Here is a 24,451-nt window from a genome sequence, read left to right on the forward strand (position 1 = left end):
AGGATATAATTACATTAATCCTCAGGGGGGGTACACGCTTACATTGTGTACCATGTGTATGGCAAGCACAAGGAGCCCTAGCTAAAATGGTATTTGCTTATACAACTTTACACATCGGTACCATATTTCTCTAACACAGAATTACACTGCTATCTGATCATTTAACTGAGAGAGACAAACATTCATTTTACTACATCAGTGACAGATGTTTACGTAATTACACCGTTGGATAACTTCACAGTTATGAAATTGTATTTTGTCTCTACTTTGTGAACTGTTCACATTTTTTCGGAACCATTATGATACTATTAGAGCTTTGAATGATGTATTTGGTATGGGATCATGATTTTTAAAGTACGTTTGAGGCAGATGACACTTTTGACATGAGCAGAGAATTTTTTTTACGTTTAAAAATTATTGGTGGAAGCTACGACGATTTTGAGAGTTGACTGATTTTGTTATGATGTTATTATTACGATGACTATATGTATTATGCTGCTGAGGTATGTTTATGATCAATAAGCTGATGCCATATGCGGAATTTGATTATGCTACTTATTTGTTATGATGAAATATTGAAGAAGTGTCGACGAATATGTATATGTGTAATAAGGTAAGGAATAATGAGTAGTGGTTAGGAACTCTGGTTTGTGAAAAAGGTTGTTGGAAACCAAGAATCGTACTGTAAGAGTTATGAAATATATGTAAATCCGTAAATGTATTACAATGCCGACGAAAATTTTTTGGACACTGTTATATCAATAGGATTTTTTTATACAGATGAATAACGCAAACTCTTGCCCTTTGAAATGGTTTATATGAGACTGCCACTGTAGCGGAAACTGGTGTCGTAAATATTTCGATAAGAAAGTTAAGTGACCACCTGGACGTAATGCGTCGTCGGCGCCAAGCTGGGCGACAGCCACAAGGAAACAAGCCATTAGTGTGTGCCTTTCAGAGGCACAGGTAAAAAAAAAAAAAGGAAGCCATTATCCTCGCTATTGACATTTCATTGTTGAAAGCGTCGCAAATACGACATGCTCATTACTTGGAAACATTCTTACATCTGCACACCTGATCAACAAGTGTCTTTCTACGAGAGTTGAGAGAACTTCTACTGACTTATGAAATGCCACATAGCTATTGAATGATGTTTTTATTCTTTGCTTTGCATAATTGCTTATTTCATTTGATATCTGTTTTCCAGCTGTGTTACAGCATTGGTTTTATAAAATAAAATTAAATGCATTTGCTAATGTGAAAACTTTCTGTCAACAGATCTGTTAAATAATAATTTTATGATCCACATTCTTCAAAAAAAAAAAAAAAAAGGAGCACTTGGAAAGGAAAGAACAATAAGAAGGGACTATTAACAGGAACTGCATACATAATTTTCTTTTCAAGTACTTGGTAATTTATTTAATAGAATAAGTTGTGGTGCACCACTTTAATTACATAGGCATTAAGATGTGATTATAACTTTCCCTTATCTGCATTGTTGTCTTTAGTATACTATTTTTTCTGCTTGTGGGTTTGTCATGTTTAGGTATAAGTTATTACATTTATTGCTGCTTTCTTTGCTTACTTGCATTTTTGTCATTGTTGTTTGTATTAATTGTTTTGTGCTGCTGCATTGCCTCTTCTCGTAGTTAAGCATCTGAGCTCAGAAGATTTAAGTTAGCTTAAGAGGGGGGAGCCTATATAAGAAACTAACTATGATGAATTGGAAGAAAAGCATTGAGAAGCTATAAGAAAATGGTTTGGCAAAAAAAAGTTGTGAACAGTGGAGAAAAACTATTTTTGAAAGAGGATACAGAAAGCATATTGGATAGGATTTTTTTTGGCTGGAGCAAATGTTGAATTAAGAGGGACGATCTATGGTATGAAGTTTTGGGTTGGACTGCAGTACCAAAGGTTAGCCAGAAAACAAACCCTGTCCTTTCCTTTTGTGTTATCCCACTATGTGTTTGTGTACCCTTGTGTATTTGTTTTCTTCCTGTCTCTGTGTACTGTTTCATAGAATGTTTTCTCTTCTAATACAAAGCTACATTCACTATGATGAGGAATACTGTTATCCTCAAATATAAGTTGCATTAATAACATGTTATTTACTTCGTAAAGATGTTTACACATTATTTATTCTGTTTTGTTCTAATGCTCATGTGTGGGGTTGATGTTTCAAAAGTTATTCTGATCTTTATGTATGTACTTACGTCACTGCGTTGCTTCTTTCGATGGGTTTTATTTATATTCTTTGCTACAAAAAACGAATTTATTAGGCTTGCAGAAATACTTGGCAACAACCATTTTACTAACAATGATAACTATATGTAACTGGCACAATAAAAGGTGGCCGATGAGTCCGTCGTTCGGTTTTCTCACATATCGGATTTGTTCGGAACACTTCATGTAGTCTTCCCTACTTTTTTCATTTCTGCGAACGCGAGCAACCTAGCAGCTAAACGTTGCTGTCTTACACTGCATTTATTCACTACCAGTTTCGGTCGTGGACCATCTTTATAGTGAACAATAGCTATTGTGACAGCTCCACATGGGATACATGCTACTCAACCAGGAAAGTATACGCCGCTGATGACTTGAAAATGTAAAAAAACTGATACTTACTCCTTAACACAGGATTAACTGCGCAGAAAACAGACGTTGAAAACATGAAAACATGTAAGAGCAGTGAGTGCACAGCACCATTACGCAGACACCACTACCATTCCCTATAGGGTCTTTCGGTGCGTCAACAATGGTGCAGTGCACTTACCGCTCTTGCATGGTGGTGGTAAGTTCCTATGGGACAAAACTGCTTAGGTCATCGGTCTCTAGGCTTACAAACTACTTAATCTAATTTAAACTAACTTACGCTAAGGAAAACACATACCCATGCCCGAGGGAGGACTCGAACCTCCGACAGGGGGAATCGCGCGAACCGTAGCAAGGCGCCATAGACCACGCGGCTATAGCGCATTGTTTTCTGCTAGGTTAAGCCTTTATTATCGCATTAAATATCAAATTTCGTACGTTTTCAAGTCAGCAACGGCATATATTTTTCTCGATATGTAGCATGTATGCCATATGGAATTGTCACAATACATGTTTTTCCACTCTAAAGATGGCCCATGGTCGCAGCCGGTAGTAGATGAATGTACTGAGCGGAGAGTGTATCATGCGTTTATTCAAATATATCAATGCTGTTGACAGTTACCTGAAAAAAAAAATTGTCAAGTTTGATTTACGATTTGGGTGCCTACTCATAACATTTTGATTTCGTTTTACTGATGTCAAGAATATGGTAAAGACTTTCTGAATACACCAGCATGGCTGAAAGTCTGAGGATTATACAGTCACACCACTCCAATTAATATCGTGTGACAAGACTCGCTGCAGCACGAGAACACCAAGCTATAGTTTATTCTTTGGACACTCCTTCCCTAATCGAGGTGCAAGGTACGTCTGATCGAGAGCGCCACGTGTTATCTGACTCCTCAGAACCCTTCAGTCAGAGGGGCTTAAAGTTACTTCTCTCCAACGTAACATCACAGACGCGAAAATTTTGACGGGAAGTGGGGCAGGCGAGTGACTTTTTATACGATGAATACCACTTATTCCTATCAATTTACTATTTGGCGTAAACATGTACAATAACCTATGAGTTTATGTTATACCACGACCATACGCAAAGTAAAAGGCCAAACGCTGTCCGTTGCTTTTGGCACAGACAGCTCTTGGTGGCTTCATGTGCTAGCGAAGCAAACAAGCTTTTCCAAGTCCCCAATCATACTATTTTTGGACAAACGTATAAAGTCTCAGGCACAACTATAAATAACTCCCCGAGCCATACTGGCTTTCTCAGCTGTTATTTCACACAATTACAGGCGGAATTTAAAAATTTAAAATCTCCTCATAATCTCCTCTTTAAGACGTATAATCTTGCGCTGAAGATTTAACGTAATAAGTCAACTATCAGTATTAGAAAATTAGTTTCTGCCTTGAGAAATGCAAATCACAGCCCAGACTTTATTCAAAAAATGGTTCAAATGTCTCTAAGCGCTATGGGACTTAACATCTAAGGTCATCAGTGTCCTAGACTTAGAACTACGTAGATCTAACTAACCTAAGGCCATCACACACATCCATGCCCAAGGCAAGATTCGAACCAGCGACCGTAGCAGCCGCGTGGTTCTGGACTGAAGTGCCTAGAACCCTCAGCCACAGCAGACTTCATTCACCAAGTATTTGAGAATGAGAGCACTTAGTGACTTGAAAGAATTTTTGCATGTAATTTGAAACCTTTACTAAACTTTTTCTGCCAGCCGGGGTGGCCGAACGGTTCTAGGCGTTACAGTCTGGAACCGCGCGACTGCTACGGTCACAGGTTCGAATCCTGCCTCGGGCATGGATGTGTGTGATGTCCTTAGGTTAGTTCGGTTTAAGTAGTTTTAAGTTCTAGGAGACTGATGACCTCAGAAGTTAAGTCCCATAGTACTCAGGGCCATTTGAGCCAAACTTTTACTCGCTGATGTCTCCCACTATATGACGAAAAGGAAAAAAAATAACTATTATTACATTTTCATTGGTCAAGCAGCAAAGTCGCCGCATCAGTATCGACATATACCACTGAATGTACCTGCAATATTATACTATTGTACCACACATAATTCAGGAGATATGACATCATACACATGCATGAAAAACAGACTTTGATTAAAATGGAGTCCAATTTACACTATACTGATCCAAAGTTTGAATTTGATAGCACTTAATGACTTCCAACAAACTTTTAAAAAAATTCTACTCTTTTTCTTAACTCTGTCTCTTATACGTGCTAAGCTTCAAACATGTAACACGTTAGTTAATTTGAAAAGAATGAGAAGTTTGAAGCTGTTTTAATAAAGTGCATTGACTGAAGTGTACGATAGAATTCAGGTTAGTCGCGAAGAGGAAATTTCTGTTACGTTTCGTTGATTGAGCTTTTAATGAGAACTGCCTCTTTCCTCTTCTAACATGGTTTTATACCACGACTGTTTTATTTTTCGTTCGTATGTACAAGGTGTGTCATAACTAACAGGAGAAGTATTTGACAATAGAAGCAAAAAGTTCTTAACGTACGAAATGCATTGCATCAAGCGAGGGAATGCCTCCTAGGAATATGGTTCAAATGGCTCTGAGCACTATGGGACTCAACACCTGTGGTCATCAGTCCCCGAGAACTTAGAACTACTTAAACCTAACAAACCTAAGGACATCACGCACATCCATGCCCGTGGCAGGATTCGAACCGGCGATCGCAGCGGTCACACGGTTCCAGAGTGAAGCGCCTAGAACCGCACGGTCACAACGGCCGGCCTCCTAGGAATAAATTCATAGGTGGTTGTATGTGGTCTTTCTGCCATGCGAATTACGGGTGGAACTAAGTAGTTAATAAGGATGATGCAAAATACGACGGTGTGGTTAAAAGTAATGTCTCAACTTTGAGATATTAGGTTTCATGCATATTGTTCGGGCGACTTCCCCGCTTCGACGCAACATGAAACCATCTGCCGCTAGGGGGCTCGGAAGTGCAGCACAACACGGCGGTGCGTATCGTGGCTGTGTCGATGCGTGGGCAACAGTGTGCCGTAAACGCATTTCGAAACGTTCGTCCACACATGGAGCACACTCTCCTTCAGCATGACAATACCAGACCGCACACGAGCGCTGCGACATCTGCGACACCCGGGTTCCCGGGTTCGATACCCGGCGTGGTCAGGGCTTTTCGCTGCCTCGTGATGACTGGGTGTTGTGTGATGTGATTAGGTTGGTTAGGTTTAAGTAGTTCTAAGTTCTAGGGGACTGATGACCATAGATGTTAAGTCCCATAGTGCTCAGAGCCATTTGAACCATTTTGAACATTTGCGACAATCCGACGCCTTGGGCTGACTGTCGTCGATCGTCCTCCGTACATTTCCCACTTGACACCACCCCATTGTTATCTGTTCCCAAAACTTAAAGGACACCTTCAAGGACTTCACTTTCATAGTGATAACCGGTGCAAGCAGAAGTGAGATTGCATCTCTGTCAACAAAGTCGAACATTCTACAGTGACGGTATCAAGATAGTGGTCTATCGTCGAGACAACTCTATTCGTCACCAGGATGATTATGCTCAGGAACAAATATGTATTCTTGTAGAATAAAGATGTAGAATGTTTCCAGAATGAATTTTCGCTCCCCTGGACAACTCAGTCGCCGACACGGTAGCTCAGCGTGTTCGGTCTGAGGGTTAGCTTCCGTCTGTTAAAAAAAAAAAAAAAAAAAAAAAAAAAAAAAAAAAAAAAAAAAAAAAAAAACTTGAGTTAATCGATCAACGACGAACTGAAACGGGTGTCTTGCGACGTCCGCCCCAAGCAGATGTAATGGACTAAAACGAACAAAATGAGACTTAAAAAAAATAAAGTCGGTAGAGCATTTGTCCTCGAAAGGCAAAGGTCCCGAGTTCGAGTCTCGGTCCCTGCAGACAGTTTTAATCTGCCGGGAAGATTCATGTAGAATGCTCATAAAGTTTGTTTTATTTAAATAATCTTTAAGTATAACACACACAAAATCGGAGGGTTTACTTTTCTGCACGCCTTCGTAATGTGATTGGCCAAATGAAGAAAAATGAAGAAGATTAGTTGGGCAATCGGGTGCATGACCACTACTTGGAGTGAATACTGTAGAACGCTATGAGAGTGATGGTCCTTGTATTAGAGAGTTGACTTTGTAGAGCAGATTCTTCCCGGCAAGACTGTATAGCAGAGACTTCAGCTGCAGGTGCCAGAGTACAGACATCGATGATGGCCTTGATGAGGCTTTTGAGCGCTGCTTTCACTATCGCCAGACACCCATCTCTGGCCGCAGTCGCAGGACGCACGACCCTCGCCGAATCCAGGCAACACCGACTCAAAGGAAGGCCTCGGCGCTAGTTGGTGACGTCACGTCAGCTAGGCACGGCGAACGCCAGGTCTGTTGCAGGCAGAAAAGCCTGCCCTTGCTTATCACTATAAGTCTCTTATTTTTGGACAAAATGTTTTGGATTCTGCAGTTTTATTTAGATGAAAGATTTTCTTACTATCGTAAAGCTACGAATGAAGATCGTAGTTCTGTATTACTGAATCCTGTCGAAGGAAACGTAGATCAATATGAGAAGATGCTTTGCCCCATTGCAAGCTTCGGAAATTTTACATTCAAGTAACTATATTTACTTGGTCCATTTTGTTATCGAAACTTACCCCAACACCCTTACAATGAACTCGTTTCATTATTTATTTTCGTTTGACATCGTCACTGGAAATGTGAACTAATTTACATGTGTAAATGTCCAACTGTTGCCAGTCATTAGATTAAGTCGTTTTCAGCGAAAGGAATTCTAAATAGGAAACAAAATAGCTTCATACATCGAAAACACGGCTGAGCTTAAACTTTTTAAAACATGCACATTAGTAAAGATAAATATTACCCTCTTGCAACTGAAAGGAGAAACTTTATAAGACAAAAAAAATTATTTGATAAAACAAGTATCTCTCTTTTGCCTCTTCTTCCGTCCCCCACCCCCTCCGCCAACGTGTACAATCTCAAGATATTTCATTAACATTCAGTGCTCCTCACCCCATAGTCAACCAAGAAACCTAAAGAAGAGCACCAATATGTTGACAGTTTCTTGTAAAAGCTACCCAGTACAAACGTAACTTCCTCAGATCTACAACTAAGGCAAAGAAGCACGAATTCTGTTGATGCTGGACCATGAAGTTGTTTTTGCATGTCAATCCCTAAAAGAGGTGGACATTTAAGTTCAGGAGTACACTATTTGTTAAGAAGTGTAATGAATTGCACAATTAATTGAATGCAGAAATGTCTCAGAACAATGTGTGTTGGCCAACTACCGCCAATAGTTTCACATTTTCCTGTGTCAGAGGGAGACACCACCATTGTGAGTATGCCTGCAACAGACCTGGCGTTCGCCGTGCCTAGCTGACGTGACGTCACGAACAAGCGCCGACGCCTTCCTTTGAGTCGCTGTTGATCCACGCCGCCGCAGGGAGACGCTGCCAGCTGACTCCAGCGCGCATATCGACGACGCCTGTAGCACGACCACCCCCCGTAAAATGATTCACACTACATCAATCCCATCCAAGTCCTCCTGTCAGTTCCGTTTGTCTCTTAGCAACCACGATTTACAATGAGGTGACAAAAATCGTGGGATACCTCATAATATCGTGACGGACCTCCTTATGCTCGACGTAATGCTTCAGATCTGCACGACTCAATAAGTCGTTGGAAGTCCCCTCCAGAAATACTGAGCTATGCTGCCACTATAACCATCCATAATTGCGAAAGTATTACCGATGCAGTATTTTCTACGCGAACGACATCTCTATTACGTGCCATAAATGTTCGATGAGATCCAAGTTGGGGGATCTGGGCAGCCAAATCATTCGCACGAATTGTTCAGAATGTAAAACTTTGAACATAGCTGCTAAGGTTCAGTGACCGTGTCAGAATTATATTAGAACGAACATGTGGTGTCACCGGCAGACACCACACTTGCTAGGTGGTAGCCTTTAAATCGACCGCGGTCCGTTAGTATAGAATACGTCGGAACCGCGTGTGATTGCAGACCGAGAGCCGCCACACGGCAGGTCTACTGTAGAGAGACTCCCCTAGCACTCGCCCCAGTTGTAAAGCCGACTTTGCTAGCGATGGTTCACTGACTACATACGCTCTCATTTGCAGAGACGACAGTTTAGCATAGCCTTCAGCTACGTCATTTGCTACGACCTAGCAAGGCGCCATATTCAGTTACTATAACCTGAACAGATAATATTGTGAATCATGTACCGTCAAGAGCGACGTTCATCATTAATGGATTAAAGTTAAGTATCAAACTAGCTACGTCCGCTTTCTGAATTCTAATTCCTTGTCATGTTCCAGACCTCACGTCAGTACTTCTCTTCTCACGCCAGCCTGCGTGAGCTAAAACGCGTGCATTTCGGCCTCCTCCCGTAACACGGTGTTGGCTCTTCTGCCAACACTACAAAATAAGCCCTCGGTCACAAATATTAAGTCAAAATTAACCAGGTTTCGACGCTACTATGAGCGTCGTCTTCAGAATTAAACTAACTGTTCTAAAACATAATAGGTATATAAGACATTAATAAACCAAAGTGTGTACTGACTGGAAAGAGATGCAGTACTTGCAAGTCACATTCTAAAAAATTTAAGCTGCAAAGGAGACGTCATGAAAAGTTGTAAATAAGATAAGATGGCGAGCCGCTAAGGGCTGATCGTACCTGAGTGAACACGGGTTGCAACAGTTAGTTTAATTCTGAAGACGACGCTCATAGTAGCCTCGAAACCTGGTCAATTTTGACTTAATATTCGTGACCGAGGGCTTATTTGTTCTAATATAATATTGGTCAGAAAGTTCTTCAAACCAATCCCGAACAATTGTGGCCCAGTGGCATGACGCGTTGTCATCCATAAAAATTTCATCCTTGTTTGGGAACTTGGAAGTCCATGAATGGTCTCCAAGTAGCCGAACGTAACCATTTCCGGTCTATGATCGGTTCAGTTGGACCAGAGGACCTAGTCAATTCCATGTAAAAACAGTCCACACCATTATGTAGCCACCACCAGCTTGCACAGTGCCTTGTTTACAAGTTGGGTCCAGTGCTTCGTGGTCTCTGAGCCACACTTTGAAGACGACCAGCTCATGCCAACTGAAATCTGGACTCATGTGATCGTGCCATGGTTTTCCAGTCGCCTAGGCTCCAACCTATATTGTCACAAGTCCACGAAAGGCTCTGCAGGCTCGTAGCAATAACGCACTCGCGTCGGTCGTGTGCTGCCACAGCCCCTTCGCTCCAAATTTGGCCCTATGTCCTAGACGATATGTTCGTCGTACGTCCCACATTGATTCCTGCGTTTATTTCACGTAGTGTTGCTTGTCTCTTATCTTGGACAACATTACGCAGATACCGCTGCTCTCGGTCGTTAAGTGAAGTCCGCCGGCAACTGCATTGTCCGTGCCGAGAGGTAATGCCTGAAATTTGATATTCTCGGCACACTCTGGACGCTGTGGATACCGGAATATGAATTCCCTAACGATTCCCGATATGATCTGTCCCATGCGTCTAGCTCCAACTACCATTCCGTGATGTTACTTCCCATCATACAGCCACAATCACGTCGGAAACCCCTTCACATGCATCACCTGAGTACAAATAACTCTCCTCGCGTCTCGCATGGATCTTCACGGAGATAACTTGTCCTCCGATGTGTGATGGAGTTCACAGCAGTTATTGCTTTGCCTGCTGATGTAATGAGTCCTCAATTGTTGATTGTCTTCAGGGGTGTTTCCTAGCTAGGCAGCGAGCAGTGTGGCCATCTGGTGGTGACGCTGCGCGGCAGTTTGGGGCCCAGCGTCCGGATCTGGGCGTTGTGTGACCGCCCAGCACGTTCGTAAAAGGTGCGGGCGGCCGCCTGGAAGATGTCACGAAGCAGAGGTACTTCCGCGATGTCGGGAAGATGAGCGCTGGGGAAATCGTAAGGCAGGTGTAAGGCCAGCCGAAGTATGCTATTCTGCAGTGTCTCCAGCTTCATCAGGTTGGTGTCGGCGGCGTTCCCCCAGACGACGGAGGCGTATTGGAGTACAGGGCGGAGCAGCGCCTTGTACAGGGTGATGCCCAGCCGCGGCGGTAGTTGGGAGCCGGGCTTCAGCCCCGGGTACAGGATGCGGAGCCTGTTCCGCACTTTGGTCTTCACTTCGTGGATGTGCGGAACCCACGTGAGTCGGCGGTCGATGGTGACGCCGAGGTAATGCGCCGTTGTACGCCACGGGTTTGGGCTTCCACCGACGGTGAGCGGTTGCGGATCTGCAAGAACGAATCACCTGGTGGGGATCAGGAACTGCGTCTTGGCCCCATTGAATTGTAGACGCCACTTGACTGCCCAGGCGGCCAGGGTGTCAACGGCGAGCTGCAGACGGCGGCGCATGACGGCGGCATTGAGGCTTCTCGTATATAGAGCCGTGTCATCCGCGTACAGGGCGAGCCGCAGACGGTCGATCTTCGGCGCATCAGAAGTGTACAGCGAATACAGGAGTGGTCCCAAGACCGAGCCCTGTGGCACACCGGCGTTGATGCGGCGGACGGAGGACAAGCCATGCGCGGTCCGCACATGGAAGGTCCTATCGGCAAGATAAGAATGGATGAGACGGACGTGCGACGTTGGGACCCCAAGTTCGAAAAGTTTGAACAAGAGGCCGCGATGCCACACACTGTCGAAAGCACGCGACACCTCCAGGAACACCGCGCCGAAGAACTCGCGCTGCTCGAGGGCGACGAACGCATCTTCCACTAGCCGAAGGAGTTGGGGAACTGCCGAGTGGCCCCTGCGAAAGCCGAACTGCTCTTCGGGCAGGAGGCCTCCCTCGTCAACGGGTCGCTGCAGTCGCCTGATGTACACGCTTTCAAAGACCTGGAGACGGCCGGCAGTAAACTAATAGGCCTTTAGTTCGCGGGCTGGCGCAGATCGTTCCCCATCTTCGGAATCGCCACGATCTCTGCATGCTTCCAGGACTGAGGAAAACTGTAGGACCGGAGGATTTCATTAAAGACGTGGGCGAGATGAGTAACAGCCACTGGCGGTAATTTCTTGAGTAGGGCGTTGGAAACTTCGTCTGGGCCCGTAGCTTTCCTGGGGTTCAGGGCGCGCAGGATGGACGACACCTCCTCCGACATCGTCTCTTCAATGACGTCATCGTCGTCGCGTGACTCCAAGTAGCGTGGGAGCCGGTCAGCAACCAGATGGTCGTGGACAGCGTCGGTCGGGTCTTCGATCGGCGTAAAAGCAGCCTCAAAGACGTCTGCGAGGGCATCAGCTTTCACAGCTGGTTCGCAGACAGCCTGACCATTGACCATCAGCGGAGGGATACGTTGCGTGCGGAGTAGGAAACGCTGCTGCGTCTGCCAGGCCGTGCCGTCGTCAAGACAGAGGGTGGCGACCTTGTTATTCGAGTCGCGATTGTGATGGTTGTCAATGGCGAGCCTGTTGAGAAGGCGCTTGGTGTCGGCACTTCTTGTCTTCTGCCACTCCCGGTAGACCCGGTTCAATAACTCTCCTCCAATGCACTCTTTTATACCTCGTGTACGCGTTACTACCGCCGTCTGTAATTGCGCATATCGCTATCCGATGACGTTTGTCATCTCAGTGTAAAATCCTAGTAATGCCTCCCAGAATCTTGTTACTGATGACGGACGTATTAATATTTCATTTTATAAGTAATAGGTTCGTTGATTCGGGGGAGGGGACCATACAGCGACGTCATTGATACCATCGGATTAGGGAAGGGTAGGGAAGGGAGTCAGCCGTGCCTTTTCAAAGGAAACATCCCAGCATTTGCCTGAAGCGATTTAGGGAAATCACGGAAAACCTAAATCCGGATGGCTGGACGCGGGTTTGGACTGTCCTCCCGAATGTGAGTTCAGTGTGTTAACCATTGCGCCACCTCACTCGGTAGTAATAGTTATTTGTAAATTACAGCCGTGGCCCAAACACTTTTAGTCGTCAAAGTAAATGCTGTTCGGAAGCTAATTACATTTTTGCGGCTGGCGCCCCCAGTCTCTTTGTTAAATATTCGGATGCCACATTCAAGTGCAAATTGAGATATTGTAATTAGATAAATAACAAATCGGCCGGCCGGTGTGGCCGAGCGGTTCTCGGCTCTTCAGTCTGTAGCCGAGCGACCGCTGCGGTCGCAGGTTCGAATCCTGCATCGGCATGGGTGTGTGTGATGTTCTTAGGTTATTTGGGTTTAAGTAGTTCTAAGTTCTAGGGGACTGATGACTTAGATGTTAAGTCCGACAGTGCTCAGAGCCATTTGAACCATCTGAAATAACAAATCGACCACTGTCAGCAATGTGTCATGAATCTCCCTCGTGTGGTCTAGAGAGGTAAGTCGTAGCGTTCCCCAGTACCTATCATCCCGCCACAAGCAGCTCAGCACATGCACCCATTGCAATTTTTACTTACATTTCTCTCTTAACGGTGAATCAGTGTTACTCCTCTCTTGTCTTAGAAGATAAATCCTCAGCTTTCTCCTGGGTGTCTTCGCGGCTGTTTTGTTTGTGTCTGCATGATTTGTTCCGGGTGATTGTATGCTCATTCATCCCCTGTTTCAGCTCTTTCTCACTGAGCAACGTCACTGAAATGAAAACAGTGCCGACCAATATGGTCCGGCGTCCTAATTTCGCCGCAGTCACTTTCACTGTTAATTCGACGTGCTGTTCTGTTATGGTAAGTGCGGGAATGCCACATACTCCTCTGATGATAGACTGTAATTCATCTGAAGACTTTCCCTAACATTCGGAAAGAACTCTTAGATGCGTTATGCATTTGTTCCGGCGTCTCGTTCTCCCTGCCACTAGCTGGCCACACACAAACGGATTTCTGCAGCGGGATAGAAACGCGGAACAATTTCGCGGATATTTTTGACGGATCCTGCCCGCCGATTTCAGGCCTTTCGTTTCCCACTAACAGAGGCCCCGACCATTAGATCTATCCCGGAGGCAAGGTACCTTCGCGTGTGGGCTAAATCGGCGTATTTCCTTGATTTATCCATGGACCTACGACTGTGGTGCATGATTGACATCCAGACAACAGATTTCAATAGTTACGAGTGTGTCTCGCCTAAAGGAAGTCCTCCAATTCGGCCTTTTGACGTATTATTTTATTCTAGCACACTTTTTGTTTCTGAAACTCATTCATATCGCCGAGAGAAAGTTAGTAAGCATGATAGTAGGAAGAAAAACGTGGTTGTCACCGGCAACTTGAACGCTCGCATATTTCTCGAAAGACAAATCACACAGATTTGGTGAAAAATTGCATTGCCGAAAGGCAACATTGTAGGCACGTGAGTCTGATACAGAATCGTTGAGGTTTAATGTGCTAAAAAAAATTGCATTGCCGAAAGGCAACATTGTAGGCACGTGAGTCTGATACAGAATCGTTGAGGTTTAATGTGCTAAGAAAAGGGCGTTCTTTGTCGTGTAAGGTACAGTACCTATAGCTGAAAAATAATGCACATAACTGGAATCCGTCTCTGTAGTTTGGCGGTTTTATTGTTGTTAAACCCGTATATTTTATTTAAACTGCACAGCCTTGCACTTTTCAGCTCAAACTATCATCGAAATCACACTTAAAGAACGTCGATAAAAGGTATCTAGTCAGATTCCCAAGTACCTCGGTACTGTGGATTAGTGCTTTTTAAAAAAAAATTAAAAGTGATCAAGACGGAAAATTACGTTCAGTAGGCTTGATCGGCTATTGTGATACCCTAAATATGCTCGCTGTTCGAAAGATTACTACTGCCCTTTGCTTTGTAAGTACCGAAGTCCGAGTAGCAATCTACTAGCTTTGATTCTCTCCGTGTAGTCATCCCATTTTTCCGTTCAGTGCAGACTTTATTTTTAGTCCCTTACAAATATCTCGATATCAGTATTTATTTTACTTTTTACATAAAATAAGAATCATATTTCATTTGTTTGTTTTATACTTTCTATGCTCTGCTGCAGTATCTGCGGCTCACTTGTGTACATTAAGGCAGCAGAACAAATTTCTGGGAACGAAAGTTTTATATCCTCCATTATTTTTGATTTCACGGTTCGTTTATGGTCTCACAAATATGGTCAAATTTATTTTATCATTTACACAACAATAATATGAGGCTATGATACAACCCTATGAACACTGAATTCGCAATACTTGTTAAGGATCACGACATTGAAAATAATTTGTGATCTCAATCGAACTTTCTGAGCAATACAATAATGGACATATTACAAGAGGCATCTTCTTGGCAATCACCATAGTGTTAGTTTGTACATTTCTGAGCCGTGTGGCTCGATCAGCGATATTCCCGCCGCCGGTATGGGTCATCTTTCCGTCGCTCTGCGCAGAGCACACTCTGGCGCCACCTACCGCGCCGATCGGGAGAGAGAGGAAAAGCTGAGGAAGAGAGATTGATTTTGCTTTGCGACGCCGAGCAGTAACGGCGTTTTGGGAACTGTGGCAGACAGCTGAGGTCCGGTGTCAGCCAGCGAGCACGGCACGCCTAAAAGGGGTGACGCCGGGTGGCAAATATCGCCGGCGTGGAAAGAGACGTTATGGGAAGCCGTTGGTGTTTTTCCCGCTTGCTTCTTCATCCTGGCATCGGGTCTGCGGCGGCAGGCTTCGCTGAACAAACAAGAGGGTAAGGGCGTTGCTTCAGCTGTAAGCTGCCGGCTGGTGTGGCCGTGCGGTTCTAGGCGCTTAAGTCTGGAACCGCGTGACCGCTAAGGTCGCAGGTTCAAATCCTACATCGGGCATGGATGTGTGTGATGTCCTTAGATTACTTAGGTTTAAGTGGTTCTAGGGGACTGATGACAACAGATGTTAAGTCTCATAGTGCTCAGAGCTATTTGATCCATTTGTCCTGTAAGCTGTGGTCGGAATCCACTACTGGGTTCTGTGCGGTTGATTGTATTTTCTTGGGCGCCGTCGCTACTCCTAAGTCTGCCCTTCAATGTGTTGATTTTAATTGGTTTAATATGTTGTGTTTTAAGGTGTATGTAGTGTGATCATTAACATTTATGAGGGCCTGGAGTGCTGAGACACTCCGTGGTAGATCCCTATTGTCAAGGTCCAACCGCCATTGAAAGCAATTTGCTGGTCCTCGTTTAAGTACTGCCTGGTTATAGCATTTATATCACACCACAGAGTTAAGATGGCCAGCGTGGCCCATTGATCGTGATCGGGCCAAATATCTCACGAAATAAGCGTCAAACGAAAAAAACTACAGAGAACGAAACTTGTCTAGCTTGAAGGGGGAAACCAGATGGCGCTATGGTTGGCCCACTGGATGGCGCTGCCATAGGTCAAACGGATATCAACTGCGTTTTTAAAAATATAAAACCCCATTTTTATTACATTTCGTGTTCTAAACATTCATGATGGTGTCTGTTTGTTCTATATCGTGTCTCCCTACCACTTTCGCGCAACGACGCTCTGAGCGTGTTTTTTAGGGAATTAAATAGTTTGAACCTGGGACCTGTTGCTGGTAAGGAGACGCCAGACCCCACATGACATGTAGAATTCAGAAGACTTCAGTGAGACTAGCGATGATATAACCAAATACTTAATGATCTCAGCGTCAGCTCCACTGCACTCCCTGTAAAAGAATCTTAATACTAACTAAATATAGTGGAAGGCGTTCAAGGCTTTCCTATTTTTAGTTAGCTGGCAAAATAACATCGGAAAAGCAGGTAAGTTTACCATTGGAAATTTATTCTAATCACAAAACATCGTTTATAAATTGCACTATTGATAAAAGGAAATGTTTTAATACAGGATGGTAAAAACCAACTGCGTTCAACAAAAATGTGAACGAATATTCCCTGAGTGGGTTTCCAAGTTCTACAATGGATCGAAGGATGACCTATGCCATATCACATCTATAATCTAGGTTTAATTTAAGTTTCACAAAAGAGAAAACTTTCAAAATGGTCTACAGTGACCCTCAATTATCTTTAATTACTTATCTAACTTGTCGTAAATTACAGTGGCTGATGTGGCTTCCCAATAACTATATAAAAGAAAAATCATCGCGTTTCAGATCTGTTCTTCAAGTGGCAAATGTGAACACCATGAGCTTTAATTGACGATCCACATTAGTATTACGCAAAAAGGGGGTGTAACAGATGAGACTTCTGCAGTTCTGAGTGAAGCCTTATGCGCTCAAAAATGCGGCATCGCGTGCGTTCATTACCTTGTCGGTGTTTGGGCAGCGTCAAGGCAGCGGCGGGCAGCACAGCTCCGCTCACCTCGCCATCTCGGAAGCAACTCTCTCTAACTTCTCGTTACTACAATTCACCGAATTTGGTATAAATAAAACTATCTGACTGTGTTTTCATCTGACCAAACAGGATCTCAATGTTAACCTTAAGCTCCGCCTATAAAAATTCTGTCTATCCAATGAGAAACGTTATACTTTTCGTGGTGGGGCAATGTTTTTTAAAGTTTGCAACGTAACAGAGACGCTAAAAAGTCTCACGCTAAAACCTGCAGCTGGTGTGGTCCTTTTAGCGTTATCGTAAGATCTTCTGGAGGGCTCTATCTTTTAACATGGGCTGGAGGATGGTCCTAATGTAACAGACATGCGAAAAAGTCTCACGCTAAAACTTGCGGGTGGTTGTGGCCCTTTTTGTGTTATCATAAGATCTGTACTGTTTTTCTGGAGGGCTCTAGCTTTTAACAGGGGCTGGGGGGTGGTCCTTGACGTAACAGAGACGCGAAAAAGTCTCACGCTAAAACGTGCGGGTGGTGAGTCCCTAGTGGCTAGCTGGCGACGTGGGTGTCCAGTCCGTCCCTTATCGTAGGGCCTTCTAGCTTAACACGGTTCTGCTCTCGGCTTCTGTCCTCGTTTCTCCCCTCGGAACTGCGTCGGTCTCACGGTGGGAAGATACGACACGCATTTATACATTCTTGTTTTAGTCTGTGGTATTCCATTTGCTCACTCATTACTGGTATTACTTTGGTTAATTTAATGTCACGATTTATTTGGAGCTATGTGACATACTACTGGATTTGCTTATCATGTCAGGGTTTTCATGGAAGGTGTTGGATTTGCCTGACACCTTACAGTGTAGTACGTAAAGAAATATGAATGTTTTACTTGGACCACTTTTTTCGCTTTGTGACAGATGGCGCTGTAGTAGTCACGGCTCACAATTGTAGACGAATAGTTGGTTACAGGTAGGTTTTTTAAATTAAAGTGCGGAACGTATATACGTTTGAACATTTTATTTAGGTTGTTGCAATGTGATACATGTACCTTTGTGAACTTATTATTCCTGATTTTTTCATGCTGTTACAGCGTGATTACCTTTAAAAACCACATTAATACAATAAATGCTCAAAATGATGTCCGTCAACCTCAAAGCATTTGGCGATATGTGTAACGACATTCCTCTGAACAGCGAGTAGTGCGCCTTCCGTAATGTTCGCACATGCATTGACAATGCGCTGACGCATGTTGTCAGGCGTTGTCTGTGAAACACGATAGCAAACATCCTTCAACTTCCCCACACAGAATGAAATGCGGGGACGTCAGATCCGGTGAACGTGCGGGCCATGGTATTGTGCTTCGATGACCAATCCATCTGTCATGAAATATGCTATTCAATACCTCTTCAACCACACGCGAGCTATGTGCTGGACATCCATCATGTTGGAAGCACATCGCCATTCTGTCATTCAGTGAAACGTCTTGTAACATCGGTAGAACATTACGTAGGAAATCAGCATACATTGCACCATTTAGATTGCCATCGATGAAATGGCGGCCAATTATCCTTCCTCCCATAATTCCGCACCATACATTAACCCGCCAAGGTCGCTAATGTTCCACTTGTCGCAGCCATCGTGTATTTTCCGTTGCCAATAGTGCATACTATGCCGGTTTACATTACCGCTGTTGGTGAATGACGCTTCGTCGCTAAATAGAACGCGTGCAAAAAAATCTGTCATCGTCCCGTAATTTCTCTTCTGCCCAGTGGCAGAAGTGTACACGAGGTTGTCGCCATGCAATTCCTGGTGCATAGACATATGGTACGGGTGCAATCGATGTTGATGTAGCATTCTCAACACTGACGTTTTTGAGATTCCCGATTCTCGCGCAATGTGTCTGCTGCTGATGTTCGGATTAGTCGCGACAGCAGCTAAAACACCTACTCGGGCATCATCATTTGTTGCAGGTCGGTGGTTGAAGTTTCACATGTGGCTGAACACTTCCTGTTTCCTTAAATAACGTAACCATCCGGCGAACGGTCCGGACGCTTGGATGATGTCGTCCAGGATACCAAGCAGCATACATATCACACGCCCGTTGGGCATTTTGATCACAATAGCCATACATGAACACGATATCGACCTTTCCGCAATTGGTTAACGGTTCATTTTAACACGGGTAATGTAAATAAACGCAGTTCATATCCGTTTGACCTATGGCAGGACCATCTAGAGGGCCAACCATAGCGCCATCTGGTTACCCGTTTAAGCTAGACGAGTTTCGTTCTTTGTAGTTTTTTCGTTTGGTGCTTATTTGGTGAGAAATTTAGCCCGGTCACTATCAATGAACCACTCCTGGAAATGGGAAAAAGAACACATTGACACCGGTGTTTCAGACCCACCATACTTGCTCCGGACACTGCGAGATGGCTGTACAAGCAATGATCACACGCACGGCACAGCGGACACACCAGGAACCGCGGTGTTGGCCGTCGAATGGCGCTAGCTGCGCAGCATTTGTGCACCGCCGCCGTCAGTGTCAGCCAGTTTGCCGTGGCATACGGAGCTCCATCGCAGTCTTTAACACTGGTAGCATGCCGCGACAGCGTGGACATGAACCGTATGTGCAGTTGACGGACTTCGAGCGAGGGCGTATAGTGGGCATGCGGGAGGCCGGGTGGACGTACCGCCGAATTGCTAAACACGTGGGGTGTGAGGTCTCCACAGTACATCGATGTTGTCGCCAGTGGTCGGCGGAAGGTGCACGTGCCCGTCGACCTGGGACCGGACCGCAGCGACGCACGGATGCACTCCAAGACCGTAGGATCCTACGCAGTGCCGTAGAGGACCGCACCGCCACTTCCCAGCAAATTAGGGACACTGTTGCTCCTGGGGTATCGGCGAGGACCATTCGCAACCGTCTCCATGAAGCTGGGCTACGGTCCCGCACACCGTTAGGCCGTCTTCTGCTCACGCCCCAACATCGTGCAGCCCGCCTCCAGTGGTGTCGCGACAGGCGTGAATGGAGGGACGAATGGAGACGTGTCGTCTTCAGCGATGAGAGTCGCTTTTGCCTTGGTGCCAATGATGGTCGTATGCGTGTTTGGCGCCGTGCAGGTGAGCGCCACAATCAGGACTGCATACGACCGAGGCACACAGGGCCAACACCCGGCATCATGGTGTGGGGAGCGATCTCCTACACTGGCCGTACACCTCTGGTGATCGTCGAGGGGACACTGAATAGTGCATGGTACATCCAAACCGTCATCGAACCCATCGTTCTACCATTCCTAGACCGGCAAGGGAACTTGCTGTTCCAACAGGACAATGCACATCCGCATGTATCCCGTGCCACCCAACGTGCTCTAGAAGGTGTAAGTCAGCTACCCTGGCCAGCGAGATCTCCGGATATGTCCCCCATGGAGCATGTTTGGGACTGGTTGAAGCGTCGTCTCAGGCGGTCTGCACGTCCAGCACGAACGCTGGTGGTCCAACTGAGGCGCCAGGTGGAAATGGCATGGCAAGCCGTTCCACAGGACAACATCCAGCATCTCTACGATCGTCTCCATGGGAGAATAGCAGCCTGCATTGCTGCGAAAGGTGGATATACACTGTACTAGTGCCGACATTGTGCATGCTCTGTTGCCTGTGTCTATGTGCCAGTGGTTCTGTCAGTGTGATCATGTGATGTATCTGACCCCAGGAATGTGTCATTAAAGTTTCCCCTTCCTGGGACAATGAATTCACGGTGTTCTTATTTCAATTTCCAGGAGTGTATATTGACCTGCATATATTTATCTCTGAATTGTAATAACTGTCGATGTTGATTGCCTGATGTGTTACTTTGGTTCAGTCCTACCACCCTACAGCCTATTGCGCTGAGTTTGTGTCGTTACGTAAAAGGTAGAATTACATGTTGTCTCGACACTTCATTTTCAACCCCCCTTTTCCGCTTCCTTCAGATGCTGCACCGTTCTGAGCTATTTTCTCAACATTTTATTTATTTATCGTATGGCAATACAGACACATAAGAAAGAAACGGACAAATCACTAATATAACAAACGTTAATAATTGCAAACAAACATTATTAATATAACAAAGTTTAAGGATTACAAACAAATATCAAGTCTATTAATATAATCTATCGACTTTGCAGTTGTTAGCAGGAAGTCGTCGGGGCTCCCATTATAGGCTCTTCTGGAACACTCTCCAACAATGTGGCTGATGGTCTGACTTTCTCCGCAGTCACACTGAGGGGATTGTATTTTACCCCATTTATACAGGGAGTAAGCACATCTGCCATCACGAGTTCTAATCCTATTTAGAGTAGACCACGTTTTGTGTGGCAGGTCAAAACCAGGTGGCTTTTGTGTGATGCAAGGCATGTTATGTTTTTGCCATGCATTACATTTCTCAGACCATGCGTTTGTGATACTGGAACCTTCTTGTACACAGTTCCTTGCTGTTCTTGTTGGCGGGTTCCTAGATCGAAGCCTATTAGTGTTTACAGCCTCAGTGTCTTAGTGGATTGGCAGGCTTAGATTTCCCATGATTTTTTTGTGTTCACGTACAAGGGCATCAGTACGTCGCAGGTGTGGCGGCGGAATGTGGCTTAATATTAGGAGCCATTGCGTTGGAGTGAGTTTAATTACTCCAGAAATCATTCTTACAGAGTTATGCAACTGGACATCCACCTTTTTTACATGTGGGATGTTTAGCCAAATCTGAGCACAGTATTCGGCAGCCGAGAATACAATTGCTAAAGCAGAGGTGCGGAGAATGGAGGGCGTTGCTCCCCATGTAGTACCACAGAGCTTTTGAATAATGTTGTTCCTTGTCTTTAGTTTGCGTCCGTAGTATAACACTACACGTGCACCCTGGGTAACGCTAAATGAACTAGCACATACTGGCAGTCAGATAACCTGAGGAACTCCTGACTATAAGACACTTTCAGTAAGAGTTTTCAACATTATTTCAGATTTTGTAGACAAATTTTTGTTACTCTTTGGTTCATACTTGGAATGCTGCCTGGATCAATTTTCACAAACAAGATATTTGGCTGCACAATTGCATACATTTTTGGATGTAGACAGTGGTCCGTTCCTTCACCATATTGGAAAAACTGAAATACGCTGTCACGTGAAAACTACGAGAAATCTCAGTGACTTTGTGAACGTGGCCCGTCGCAGATCTCTGCTTTCTGCTCCCTCGGCCTCAGAAGGCTGGATGTGAGGTCACTCTGCAGCCGGCAGTGGACGGGCCCGTGAATAGACGGTGCAGCGCTGTTACAGACGGCGGTTACAGACGGCGGTTCTCAAGCTGTGGGCAGCAGATGTGCACACCAGGACAGGCGCAGCTGCACCGTAAACATAGCCGCGTGGCTTCTCACGCTGTTTATCTGCGTGCGGCCCAGCTCATTAAGCTAAGTGACTGCCGCGCAGGCTTGTAAATCAACTGAAGCCGTTTGAGGACACCGCTGTTGTATGTCTGGAAGCGAAAATTACTCTGGCGGCCACACGAGAGCTTCATAACTGTGCATGGGCGAAGTTATAAAATGTGTCTCAGAAACTATCGTACAAGGGAATACTCCTTTTTAATGACCACAGCCAACATGGCGTCGTTACAATGTTTAAGTAGTTACGGTCGCGTGTGTTACACAACCTGAACAAAATAAAACTGGATCGGAAAATATTTCATGCACCTTAAAGGTAGGTAACTCTATTCACATCATCCGTTCAAGGGAGTCGAGGATGTAACTTGCGTTGCCGATCTTAAGGCATGTGAAATATTTTCTGAGCTATTTTAATTTTGTACACGTACAACACCAATGCAGACAAGGCGAACCTCGTCATCATCATTTTACTGCAAGGTATAAGCTCTATCTTGTCAATAAGATACAGACTAAGTGCGACAATAAAGTAATGAGACTGTTTTTCATTGCAAGATATGGGAACCCTGCAGGCTTGCGTGGACACAATATCTTTGACCTTGGTCTATAAGCTGCTTCTAGTCCAAGCAGCACATCGATGCAACTGCTCAGTCGTGAGTTGTGCTGTAATACGTTAACATGTGTTTGCGTCTCTCGTCACGGAAATGGAACCACATAATATTGCGCAACGGTATGCCATTTCGTTTTGCGTTAAACTGGGTGAAAACGTGACGACAACTTACAGTAAGTTTCAGAAGGCTTTTGGAGAGGAAGTTATGTCGAGAGCTCAAAGTTTTCGTTGGCATAAAATTTTAACTGAAGGCAGAACGAATGTTGAAAATGAAGACTCCAGTAGAAGACTATCTACCTCACAGACGGATGTCAACTGTTAATAAACTGTTAGCCAGCTATAGTGGCCGAGCGGTTCTAGGCGCTACAGTCTGGGACCGCGCGACCGCTACAGTCGCAGGTTCAAATCCTGCCTCGGGCACGGATGTGTGTGATGTCATTAGGTTAGTTACGTTTAAGTAGTTCTAAGTTCTAGGGGACTGATGACCTCAGAAGTTAAGTCCCATAGTGCTCAGAGCCATTTGAGCCATAAACTGTTCATAAAGAGTGGGAGCCTCCTTAACAAACAGTTAACCGATATTACTACAAAGAACACTGCTGATAATTGAATTTTGCATCACGATAATGCGCCTTCCCATACTGCTCTGTCAGTACAGCAATTTTAATCTAAAAACAAATTTCAGTACTATCACAGCCACCTTATTAACCAGATATCGCTCCGTGCGACTTTTTTCTGTTTCCAAGAGTCAAAACGGCGGTCAAGGGACACCATTTTCAAACAACACAAGATGTCCAATAAGCTGTGACGAGGGTCACGGAGGATAGTACAGAAGACGAGTTCCAGAAATGTTACGATGAATGGCAGAAGCGCTGGAAAAAGTGTGTGCAATCAGAAGGGAACTACTTTGAAGGAGACAACACACAACTTGACTAAAACGGTAAGCAACATTTTTTTTTCACATCAGTCTCATTACTTTAATGTCGCAGCTCATAAAAGCAGGAATCTGCTACCATTATGCCATTATTAATGTTGTTTTCCATATTGATCGTTTATTTTATAAAGGGTGAACGTTAATAAGACCGACAAACTGCAGGGACGGATTTCGGACTGGAAATGAAGGAGGAAAGGTGTTATGAACATGTCTCCATGAACGGACGGTGTGCCTGCAACGGTAACAAACTGCCTGGAACACAGTACAGAGCTGCATCGCATCCGTATCACAGATGTTCAAAGTGGACTCCATGGAACGCAATGCACACGTTCACACGACGTAACTGTGTATTGCCGCACACTTTCGTACGTTCCGGCCTCTCTCTGAACTGTGTCACAGGCGTCGTGAATACACGACACGGTTCAGGTACACAACACTTGTCAGATGCCCCCAAAATTAAAAATCCAGGGGGTTTAAGTCCGGTGATCTAGCGGCCCATGCTGCAGAGCCTCCGTGTGCAATGCAATGCCCGGGGAGGTGTTGTCGAACTGTAATGCGGCACTGGGGTGGCGCTCCGTCATGCAGAAACCACACAACCTGTCGTATTGCCAATGGCACACACTCTCCAGCAGTCCAGGAACAGTATTCTGCAGGAAGTCCAGGTATGTTC

The sequence above is a fragment of the Schistocerca gregaria genome, chromosome 1 (assembly GCF_023897955.1).
Source record: "Schistocerca gregaria isolate iqSchGreg1 chromosome 1, iqSchGreg1.2, whole genome shotgun sequence".
NCBI classification, from domain to species: Eukaryota; Metazoa; Arthropoda; class Insecta; order Orthoptera; family Acrididae; genus Schistocerca; species Schistocerca gregaria.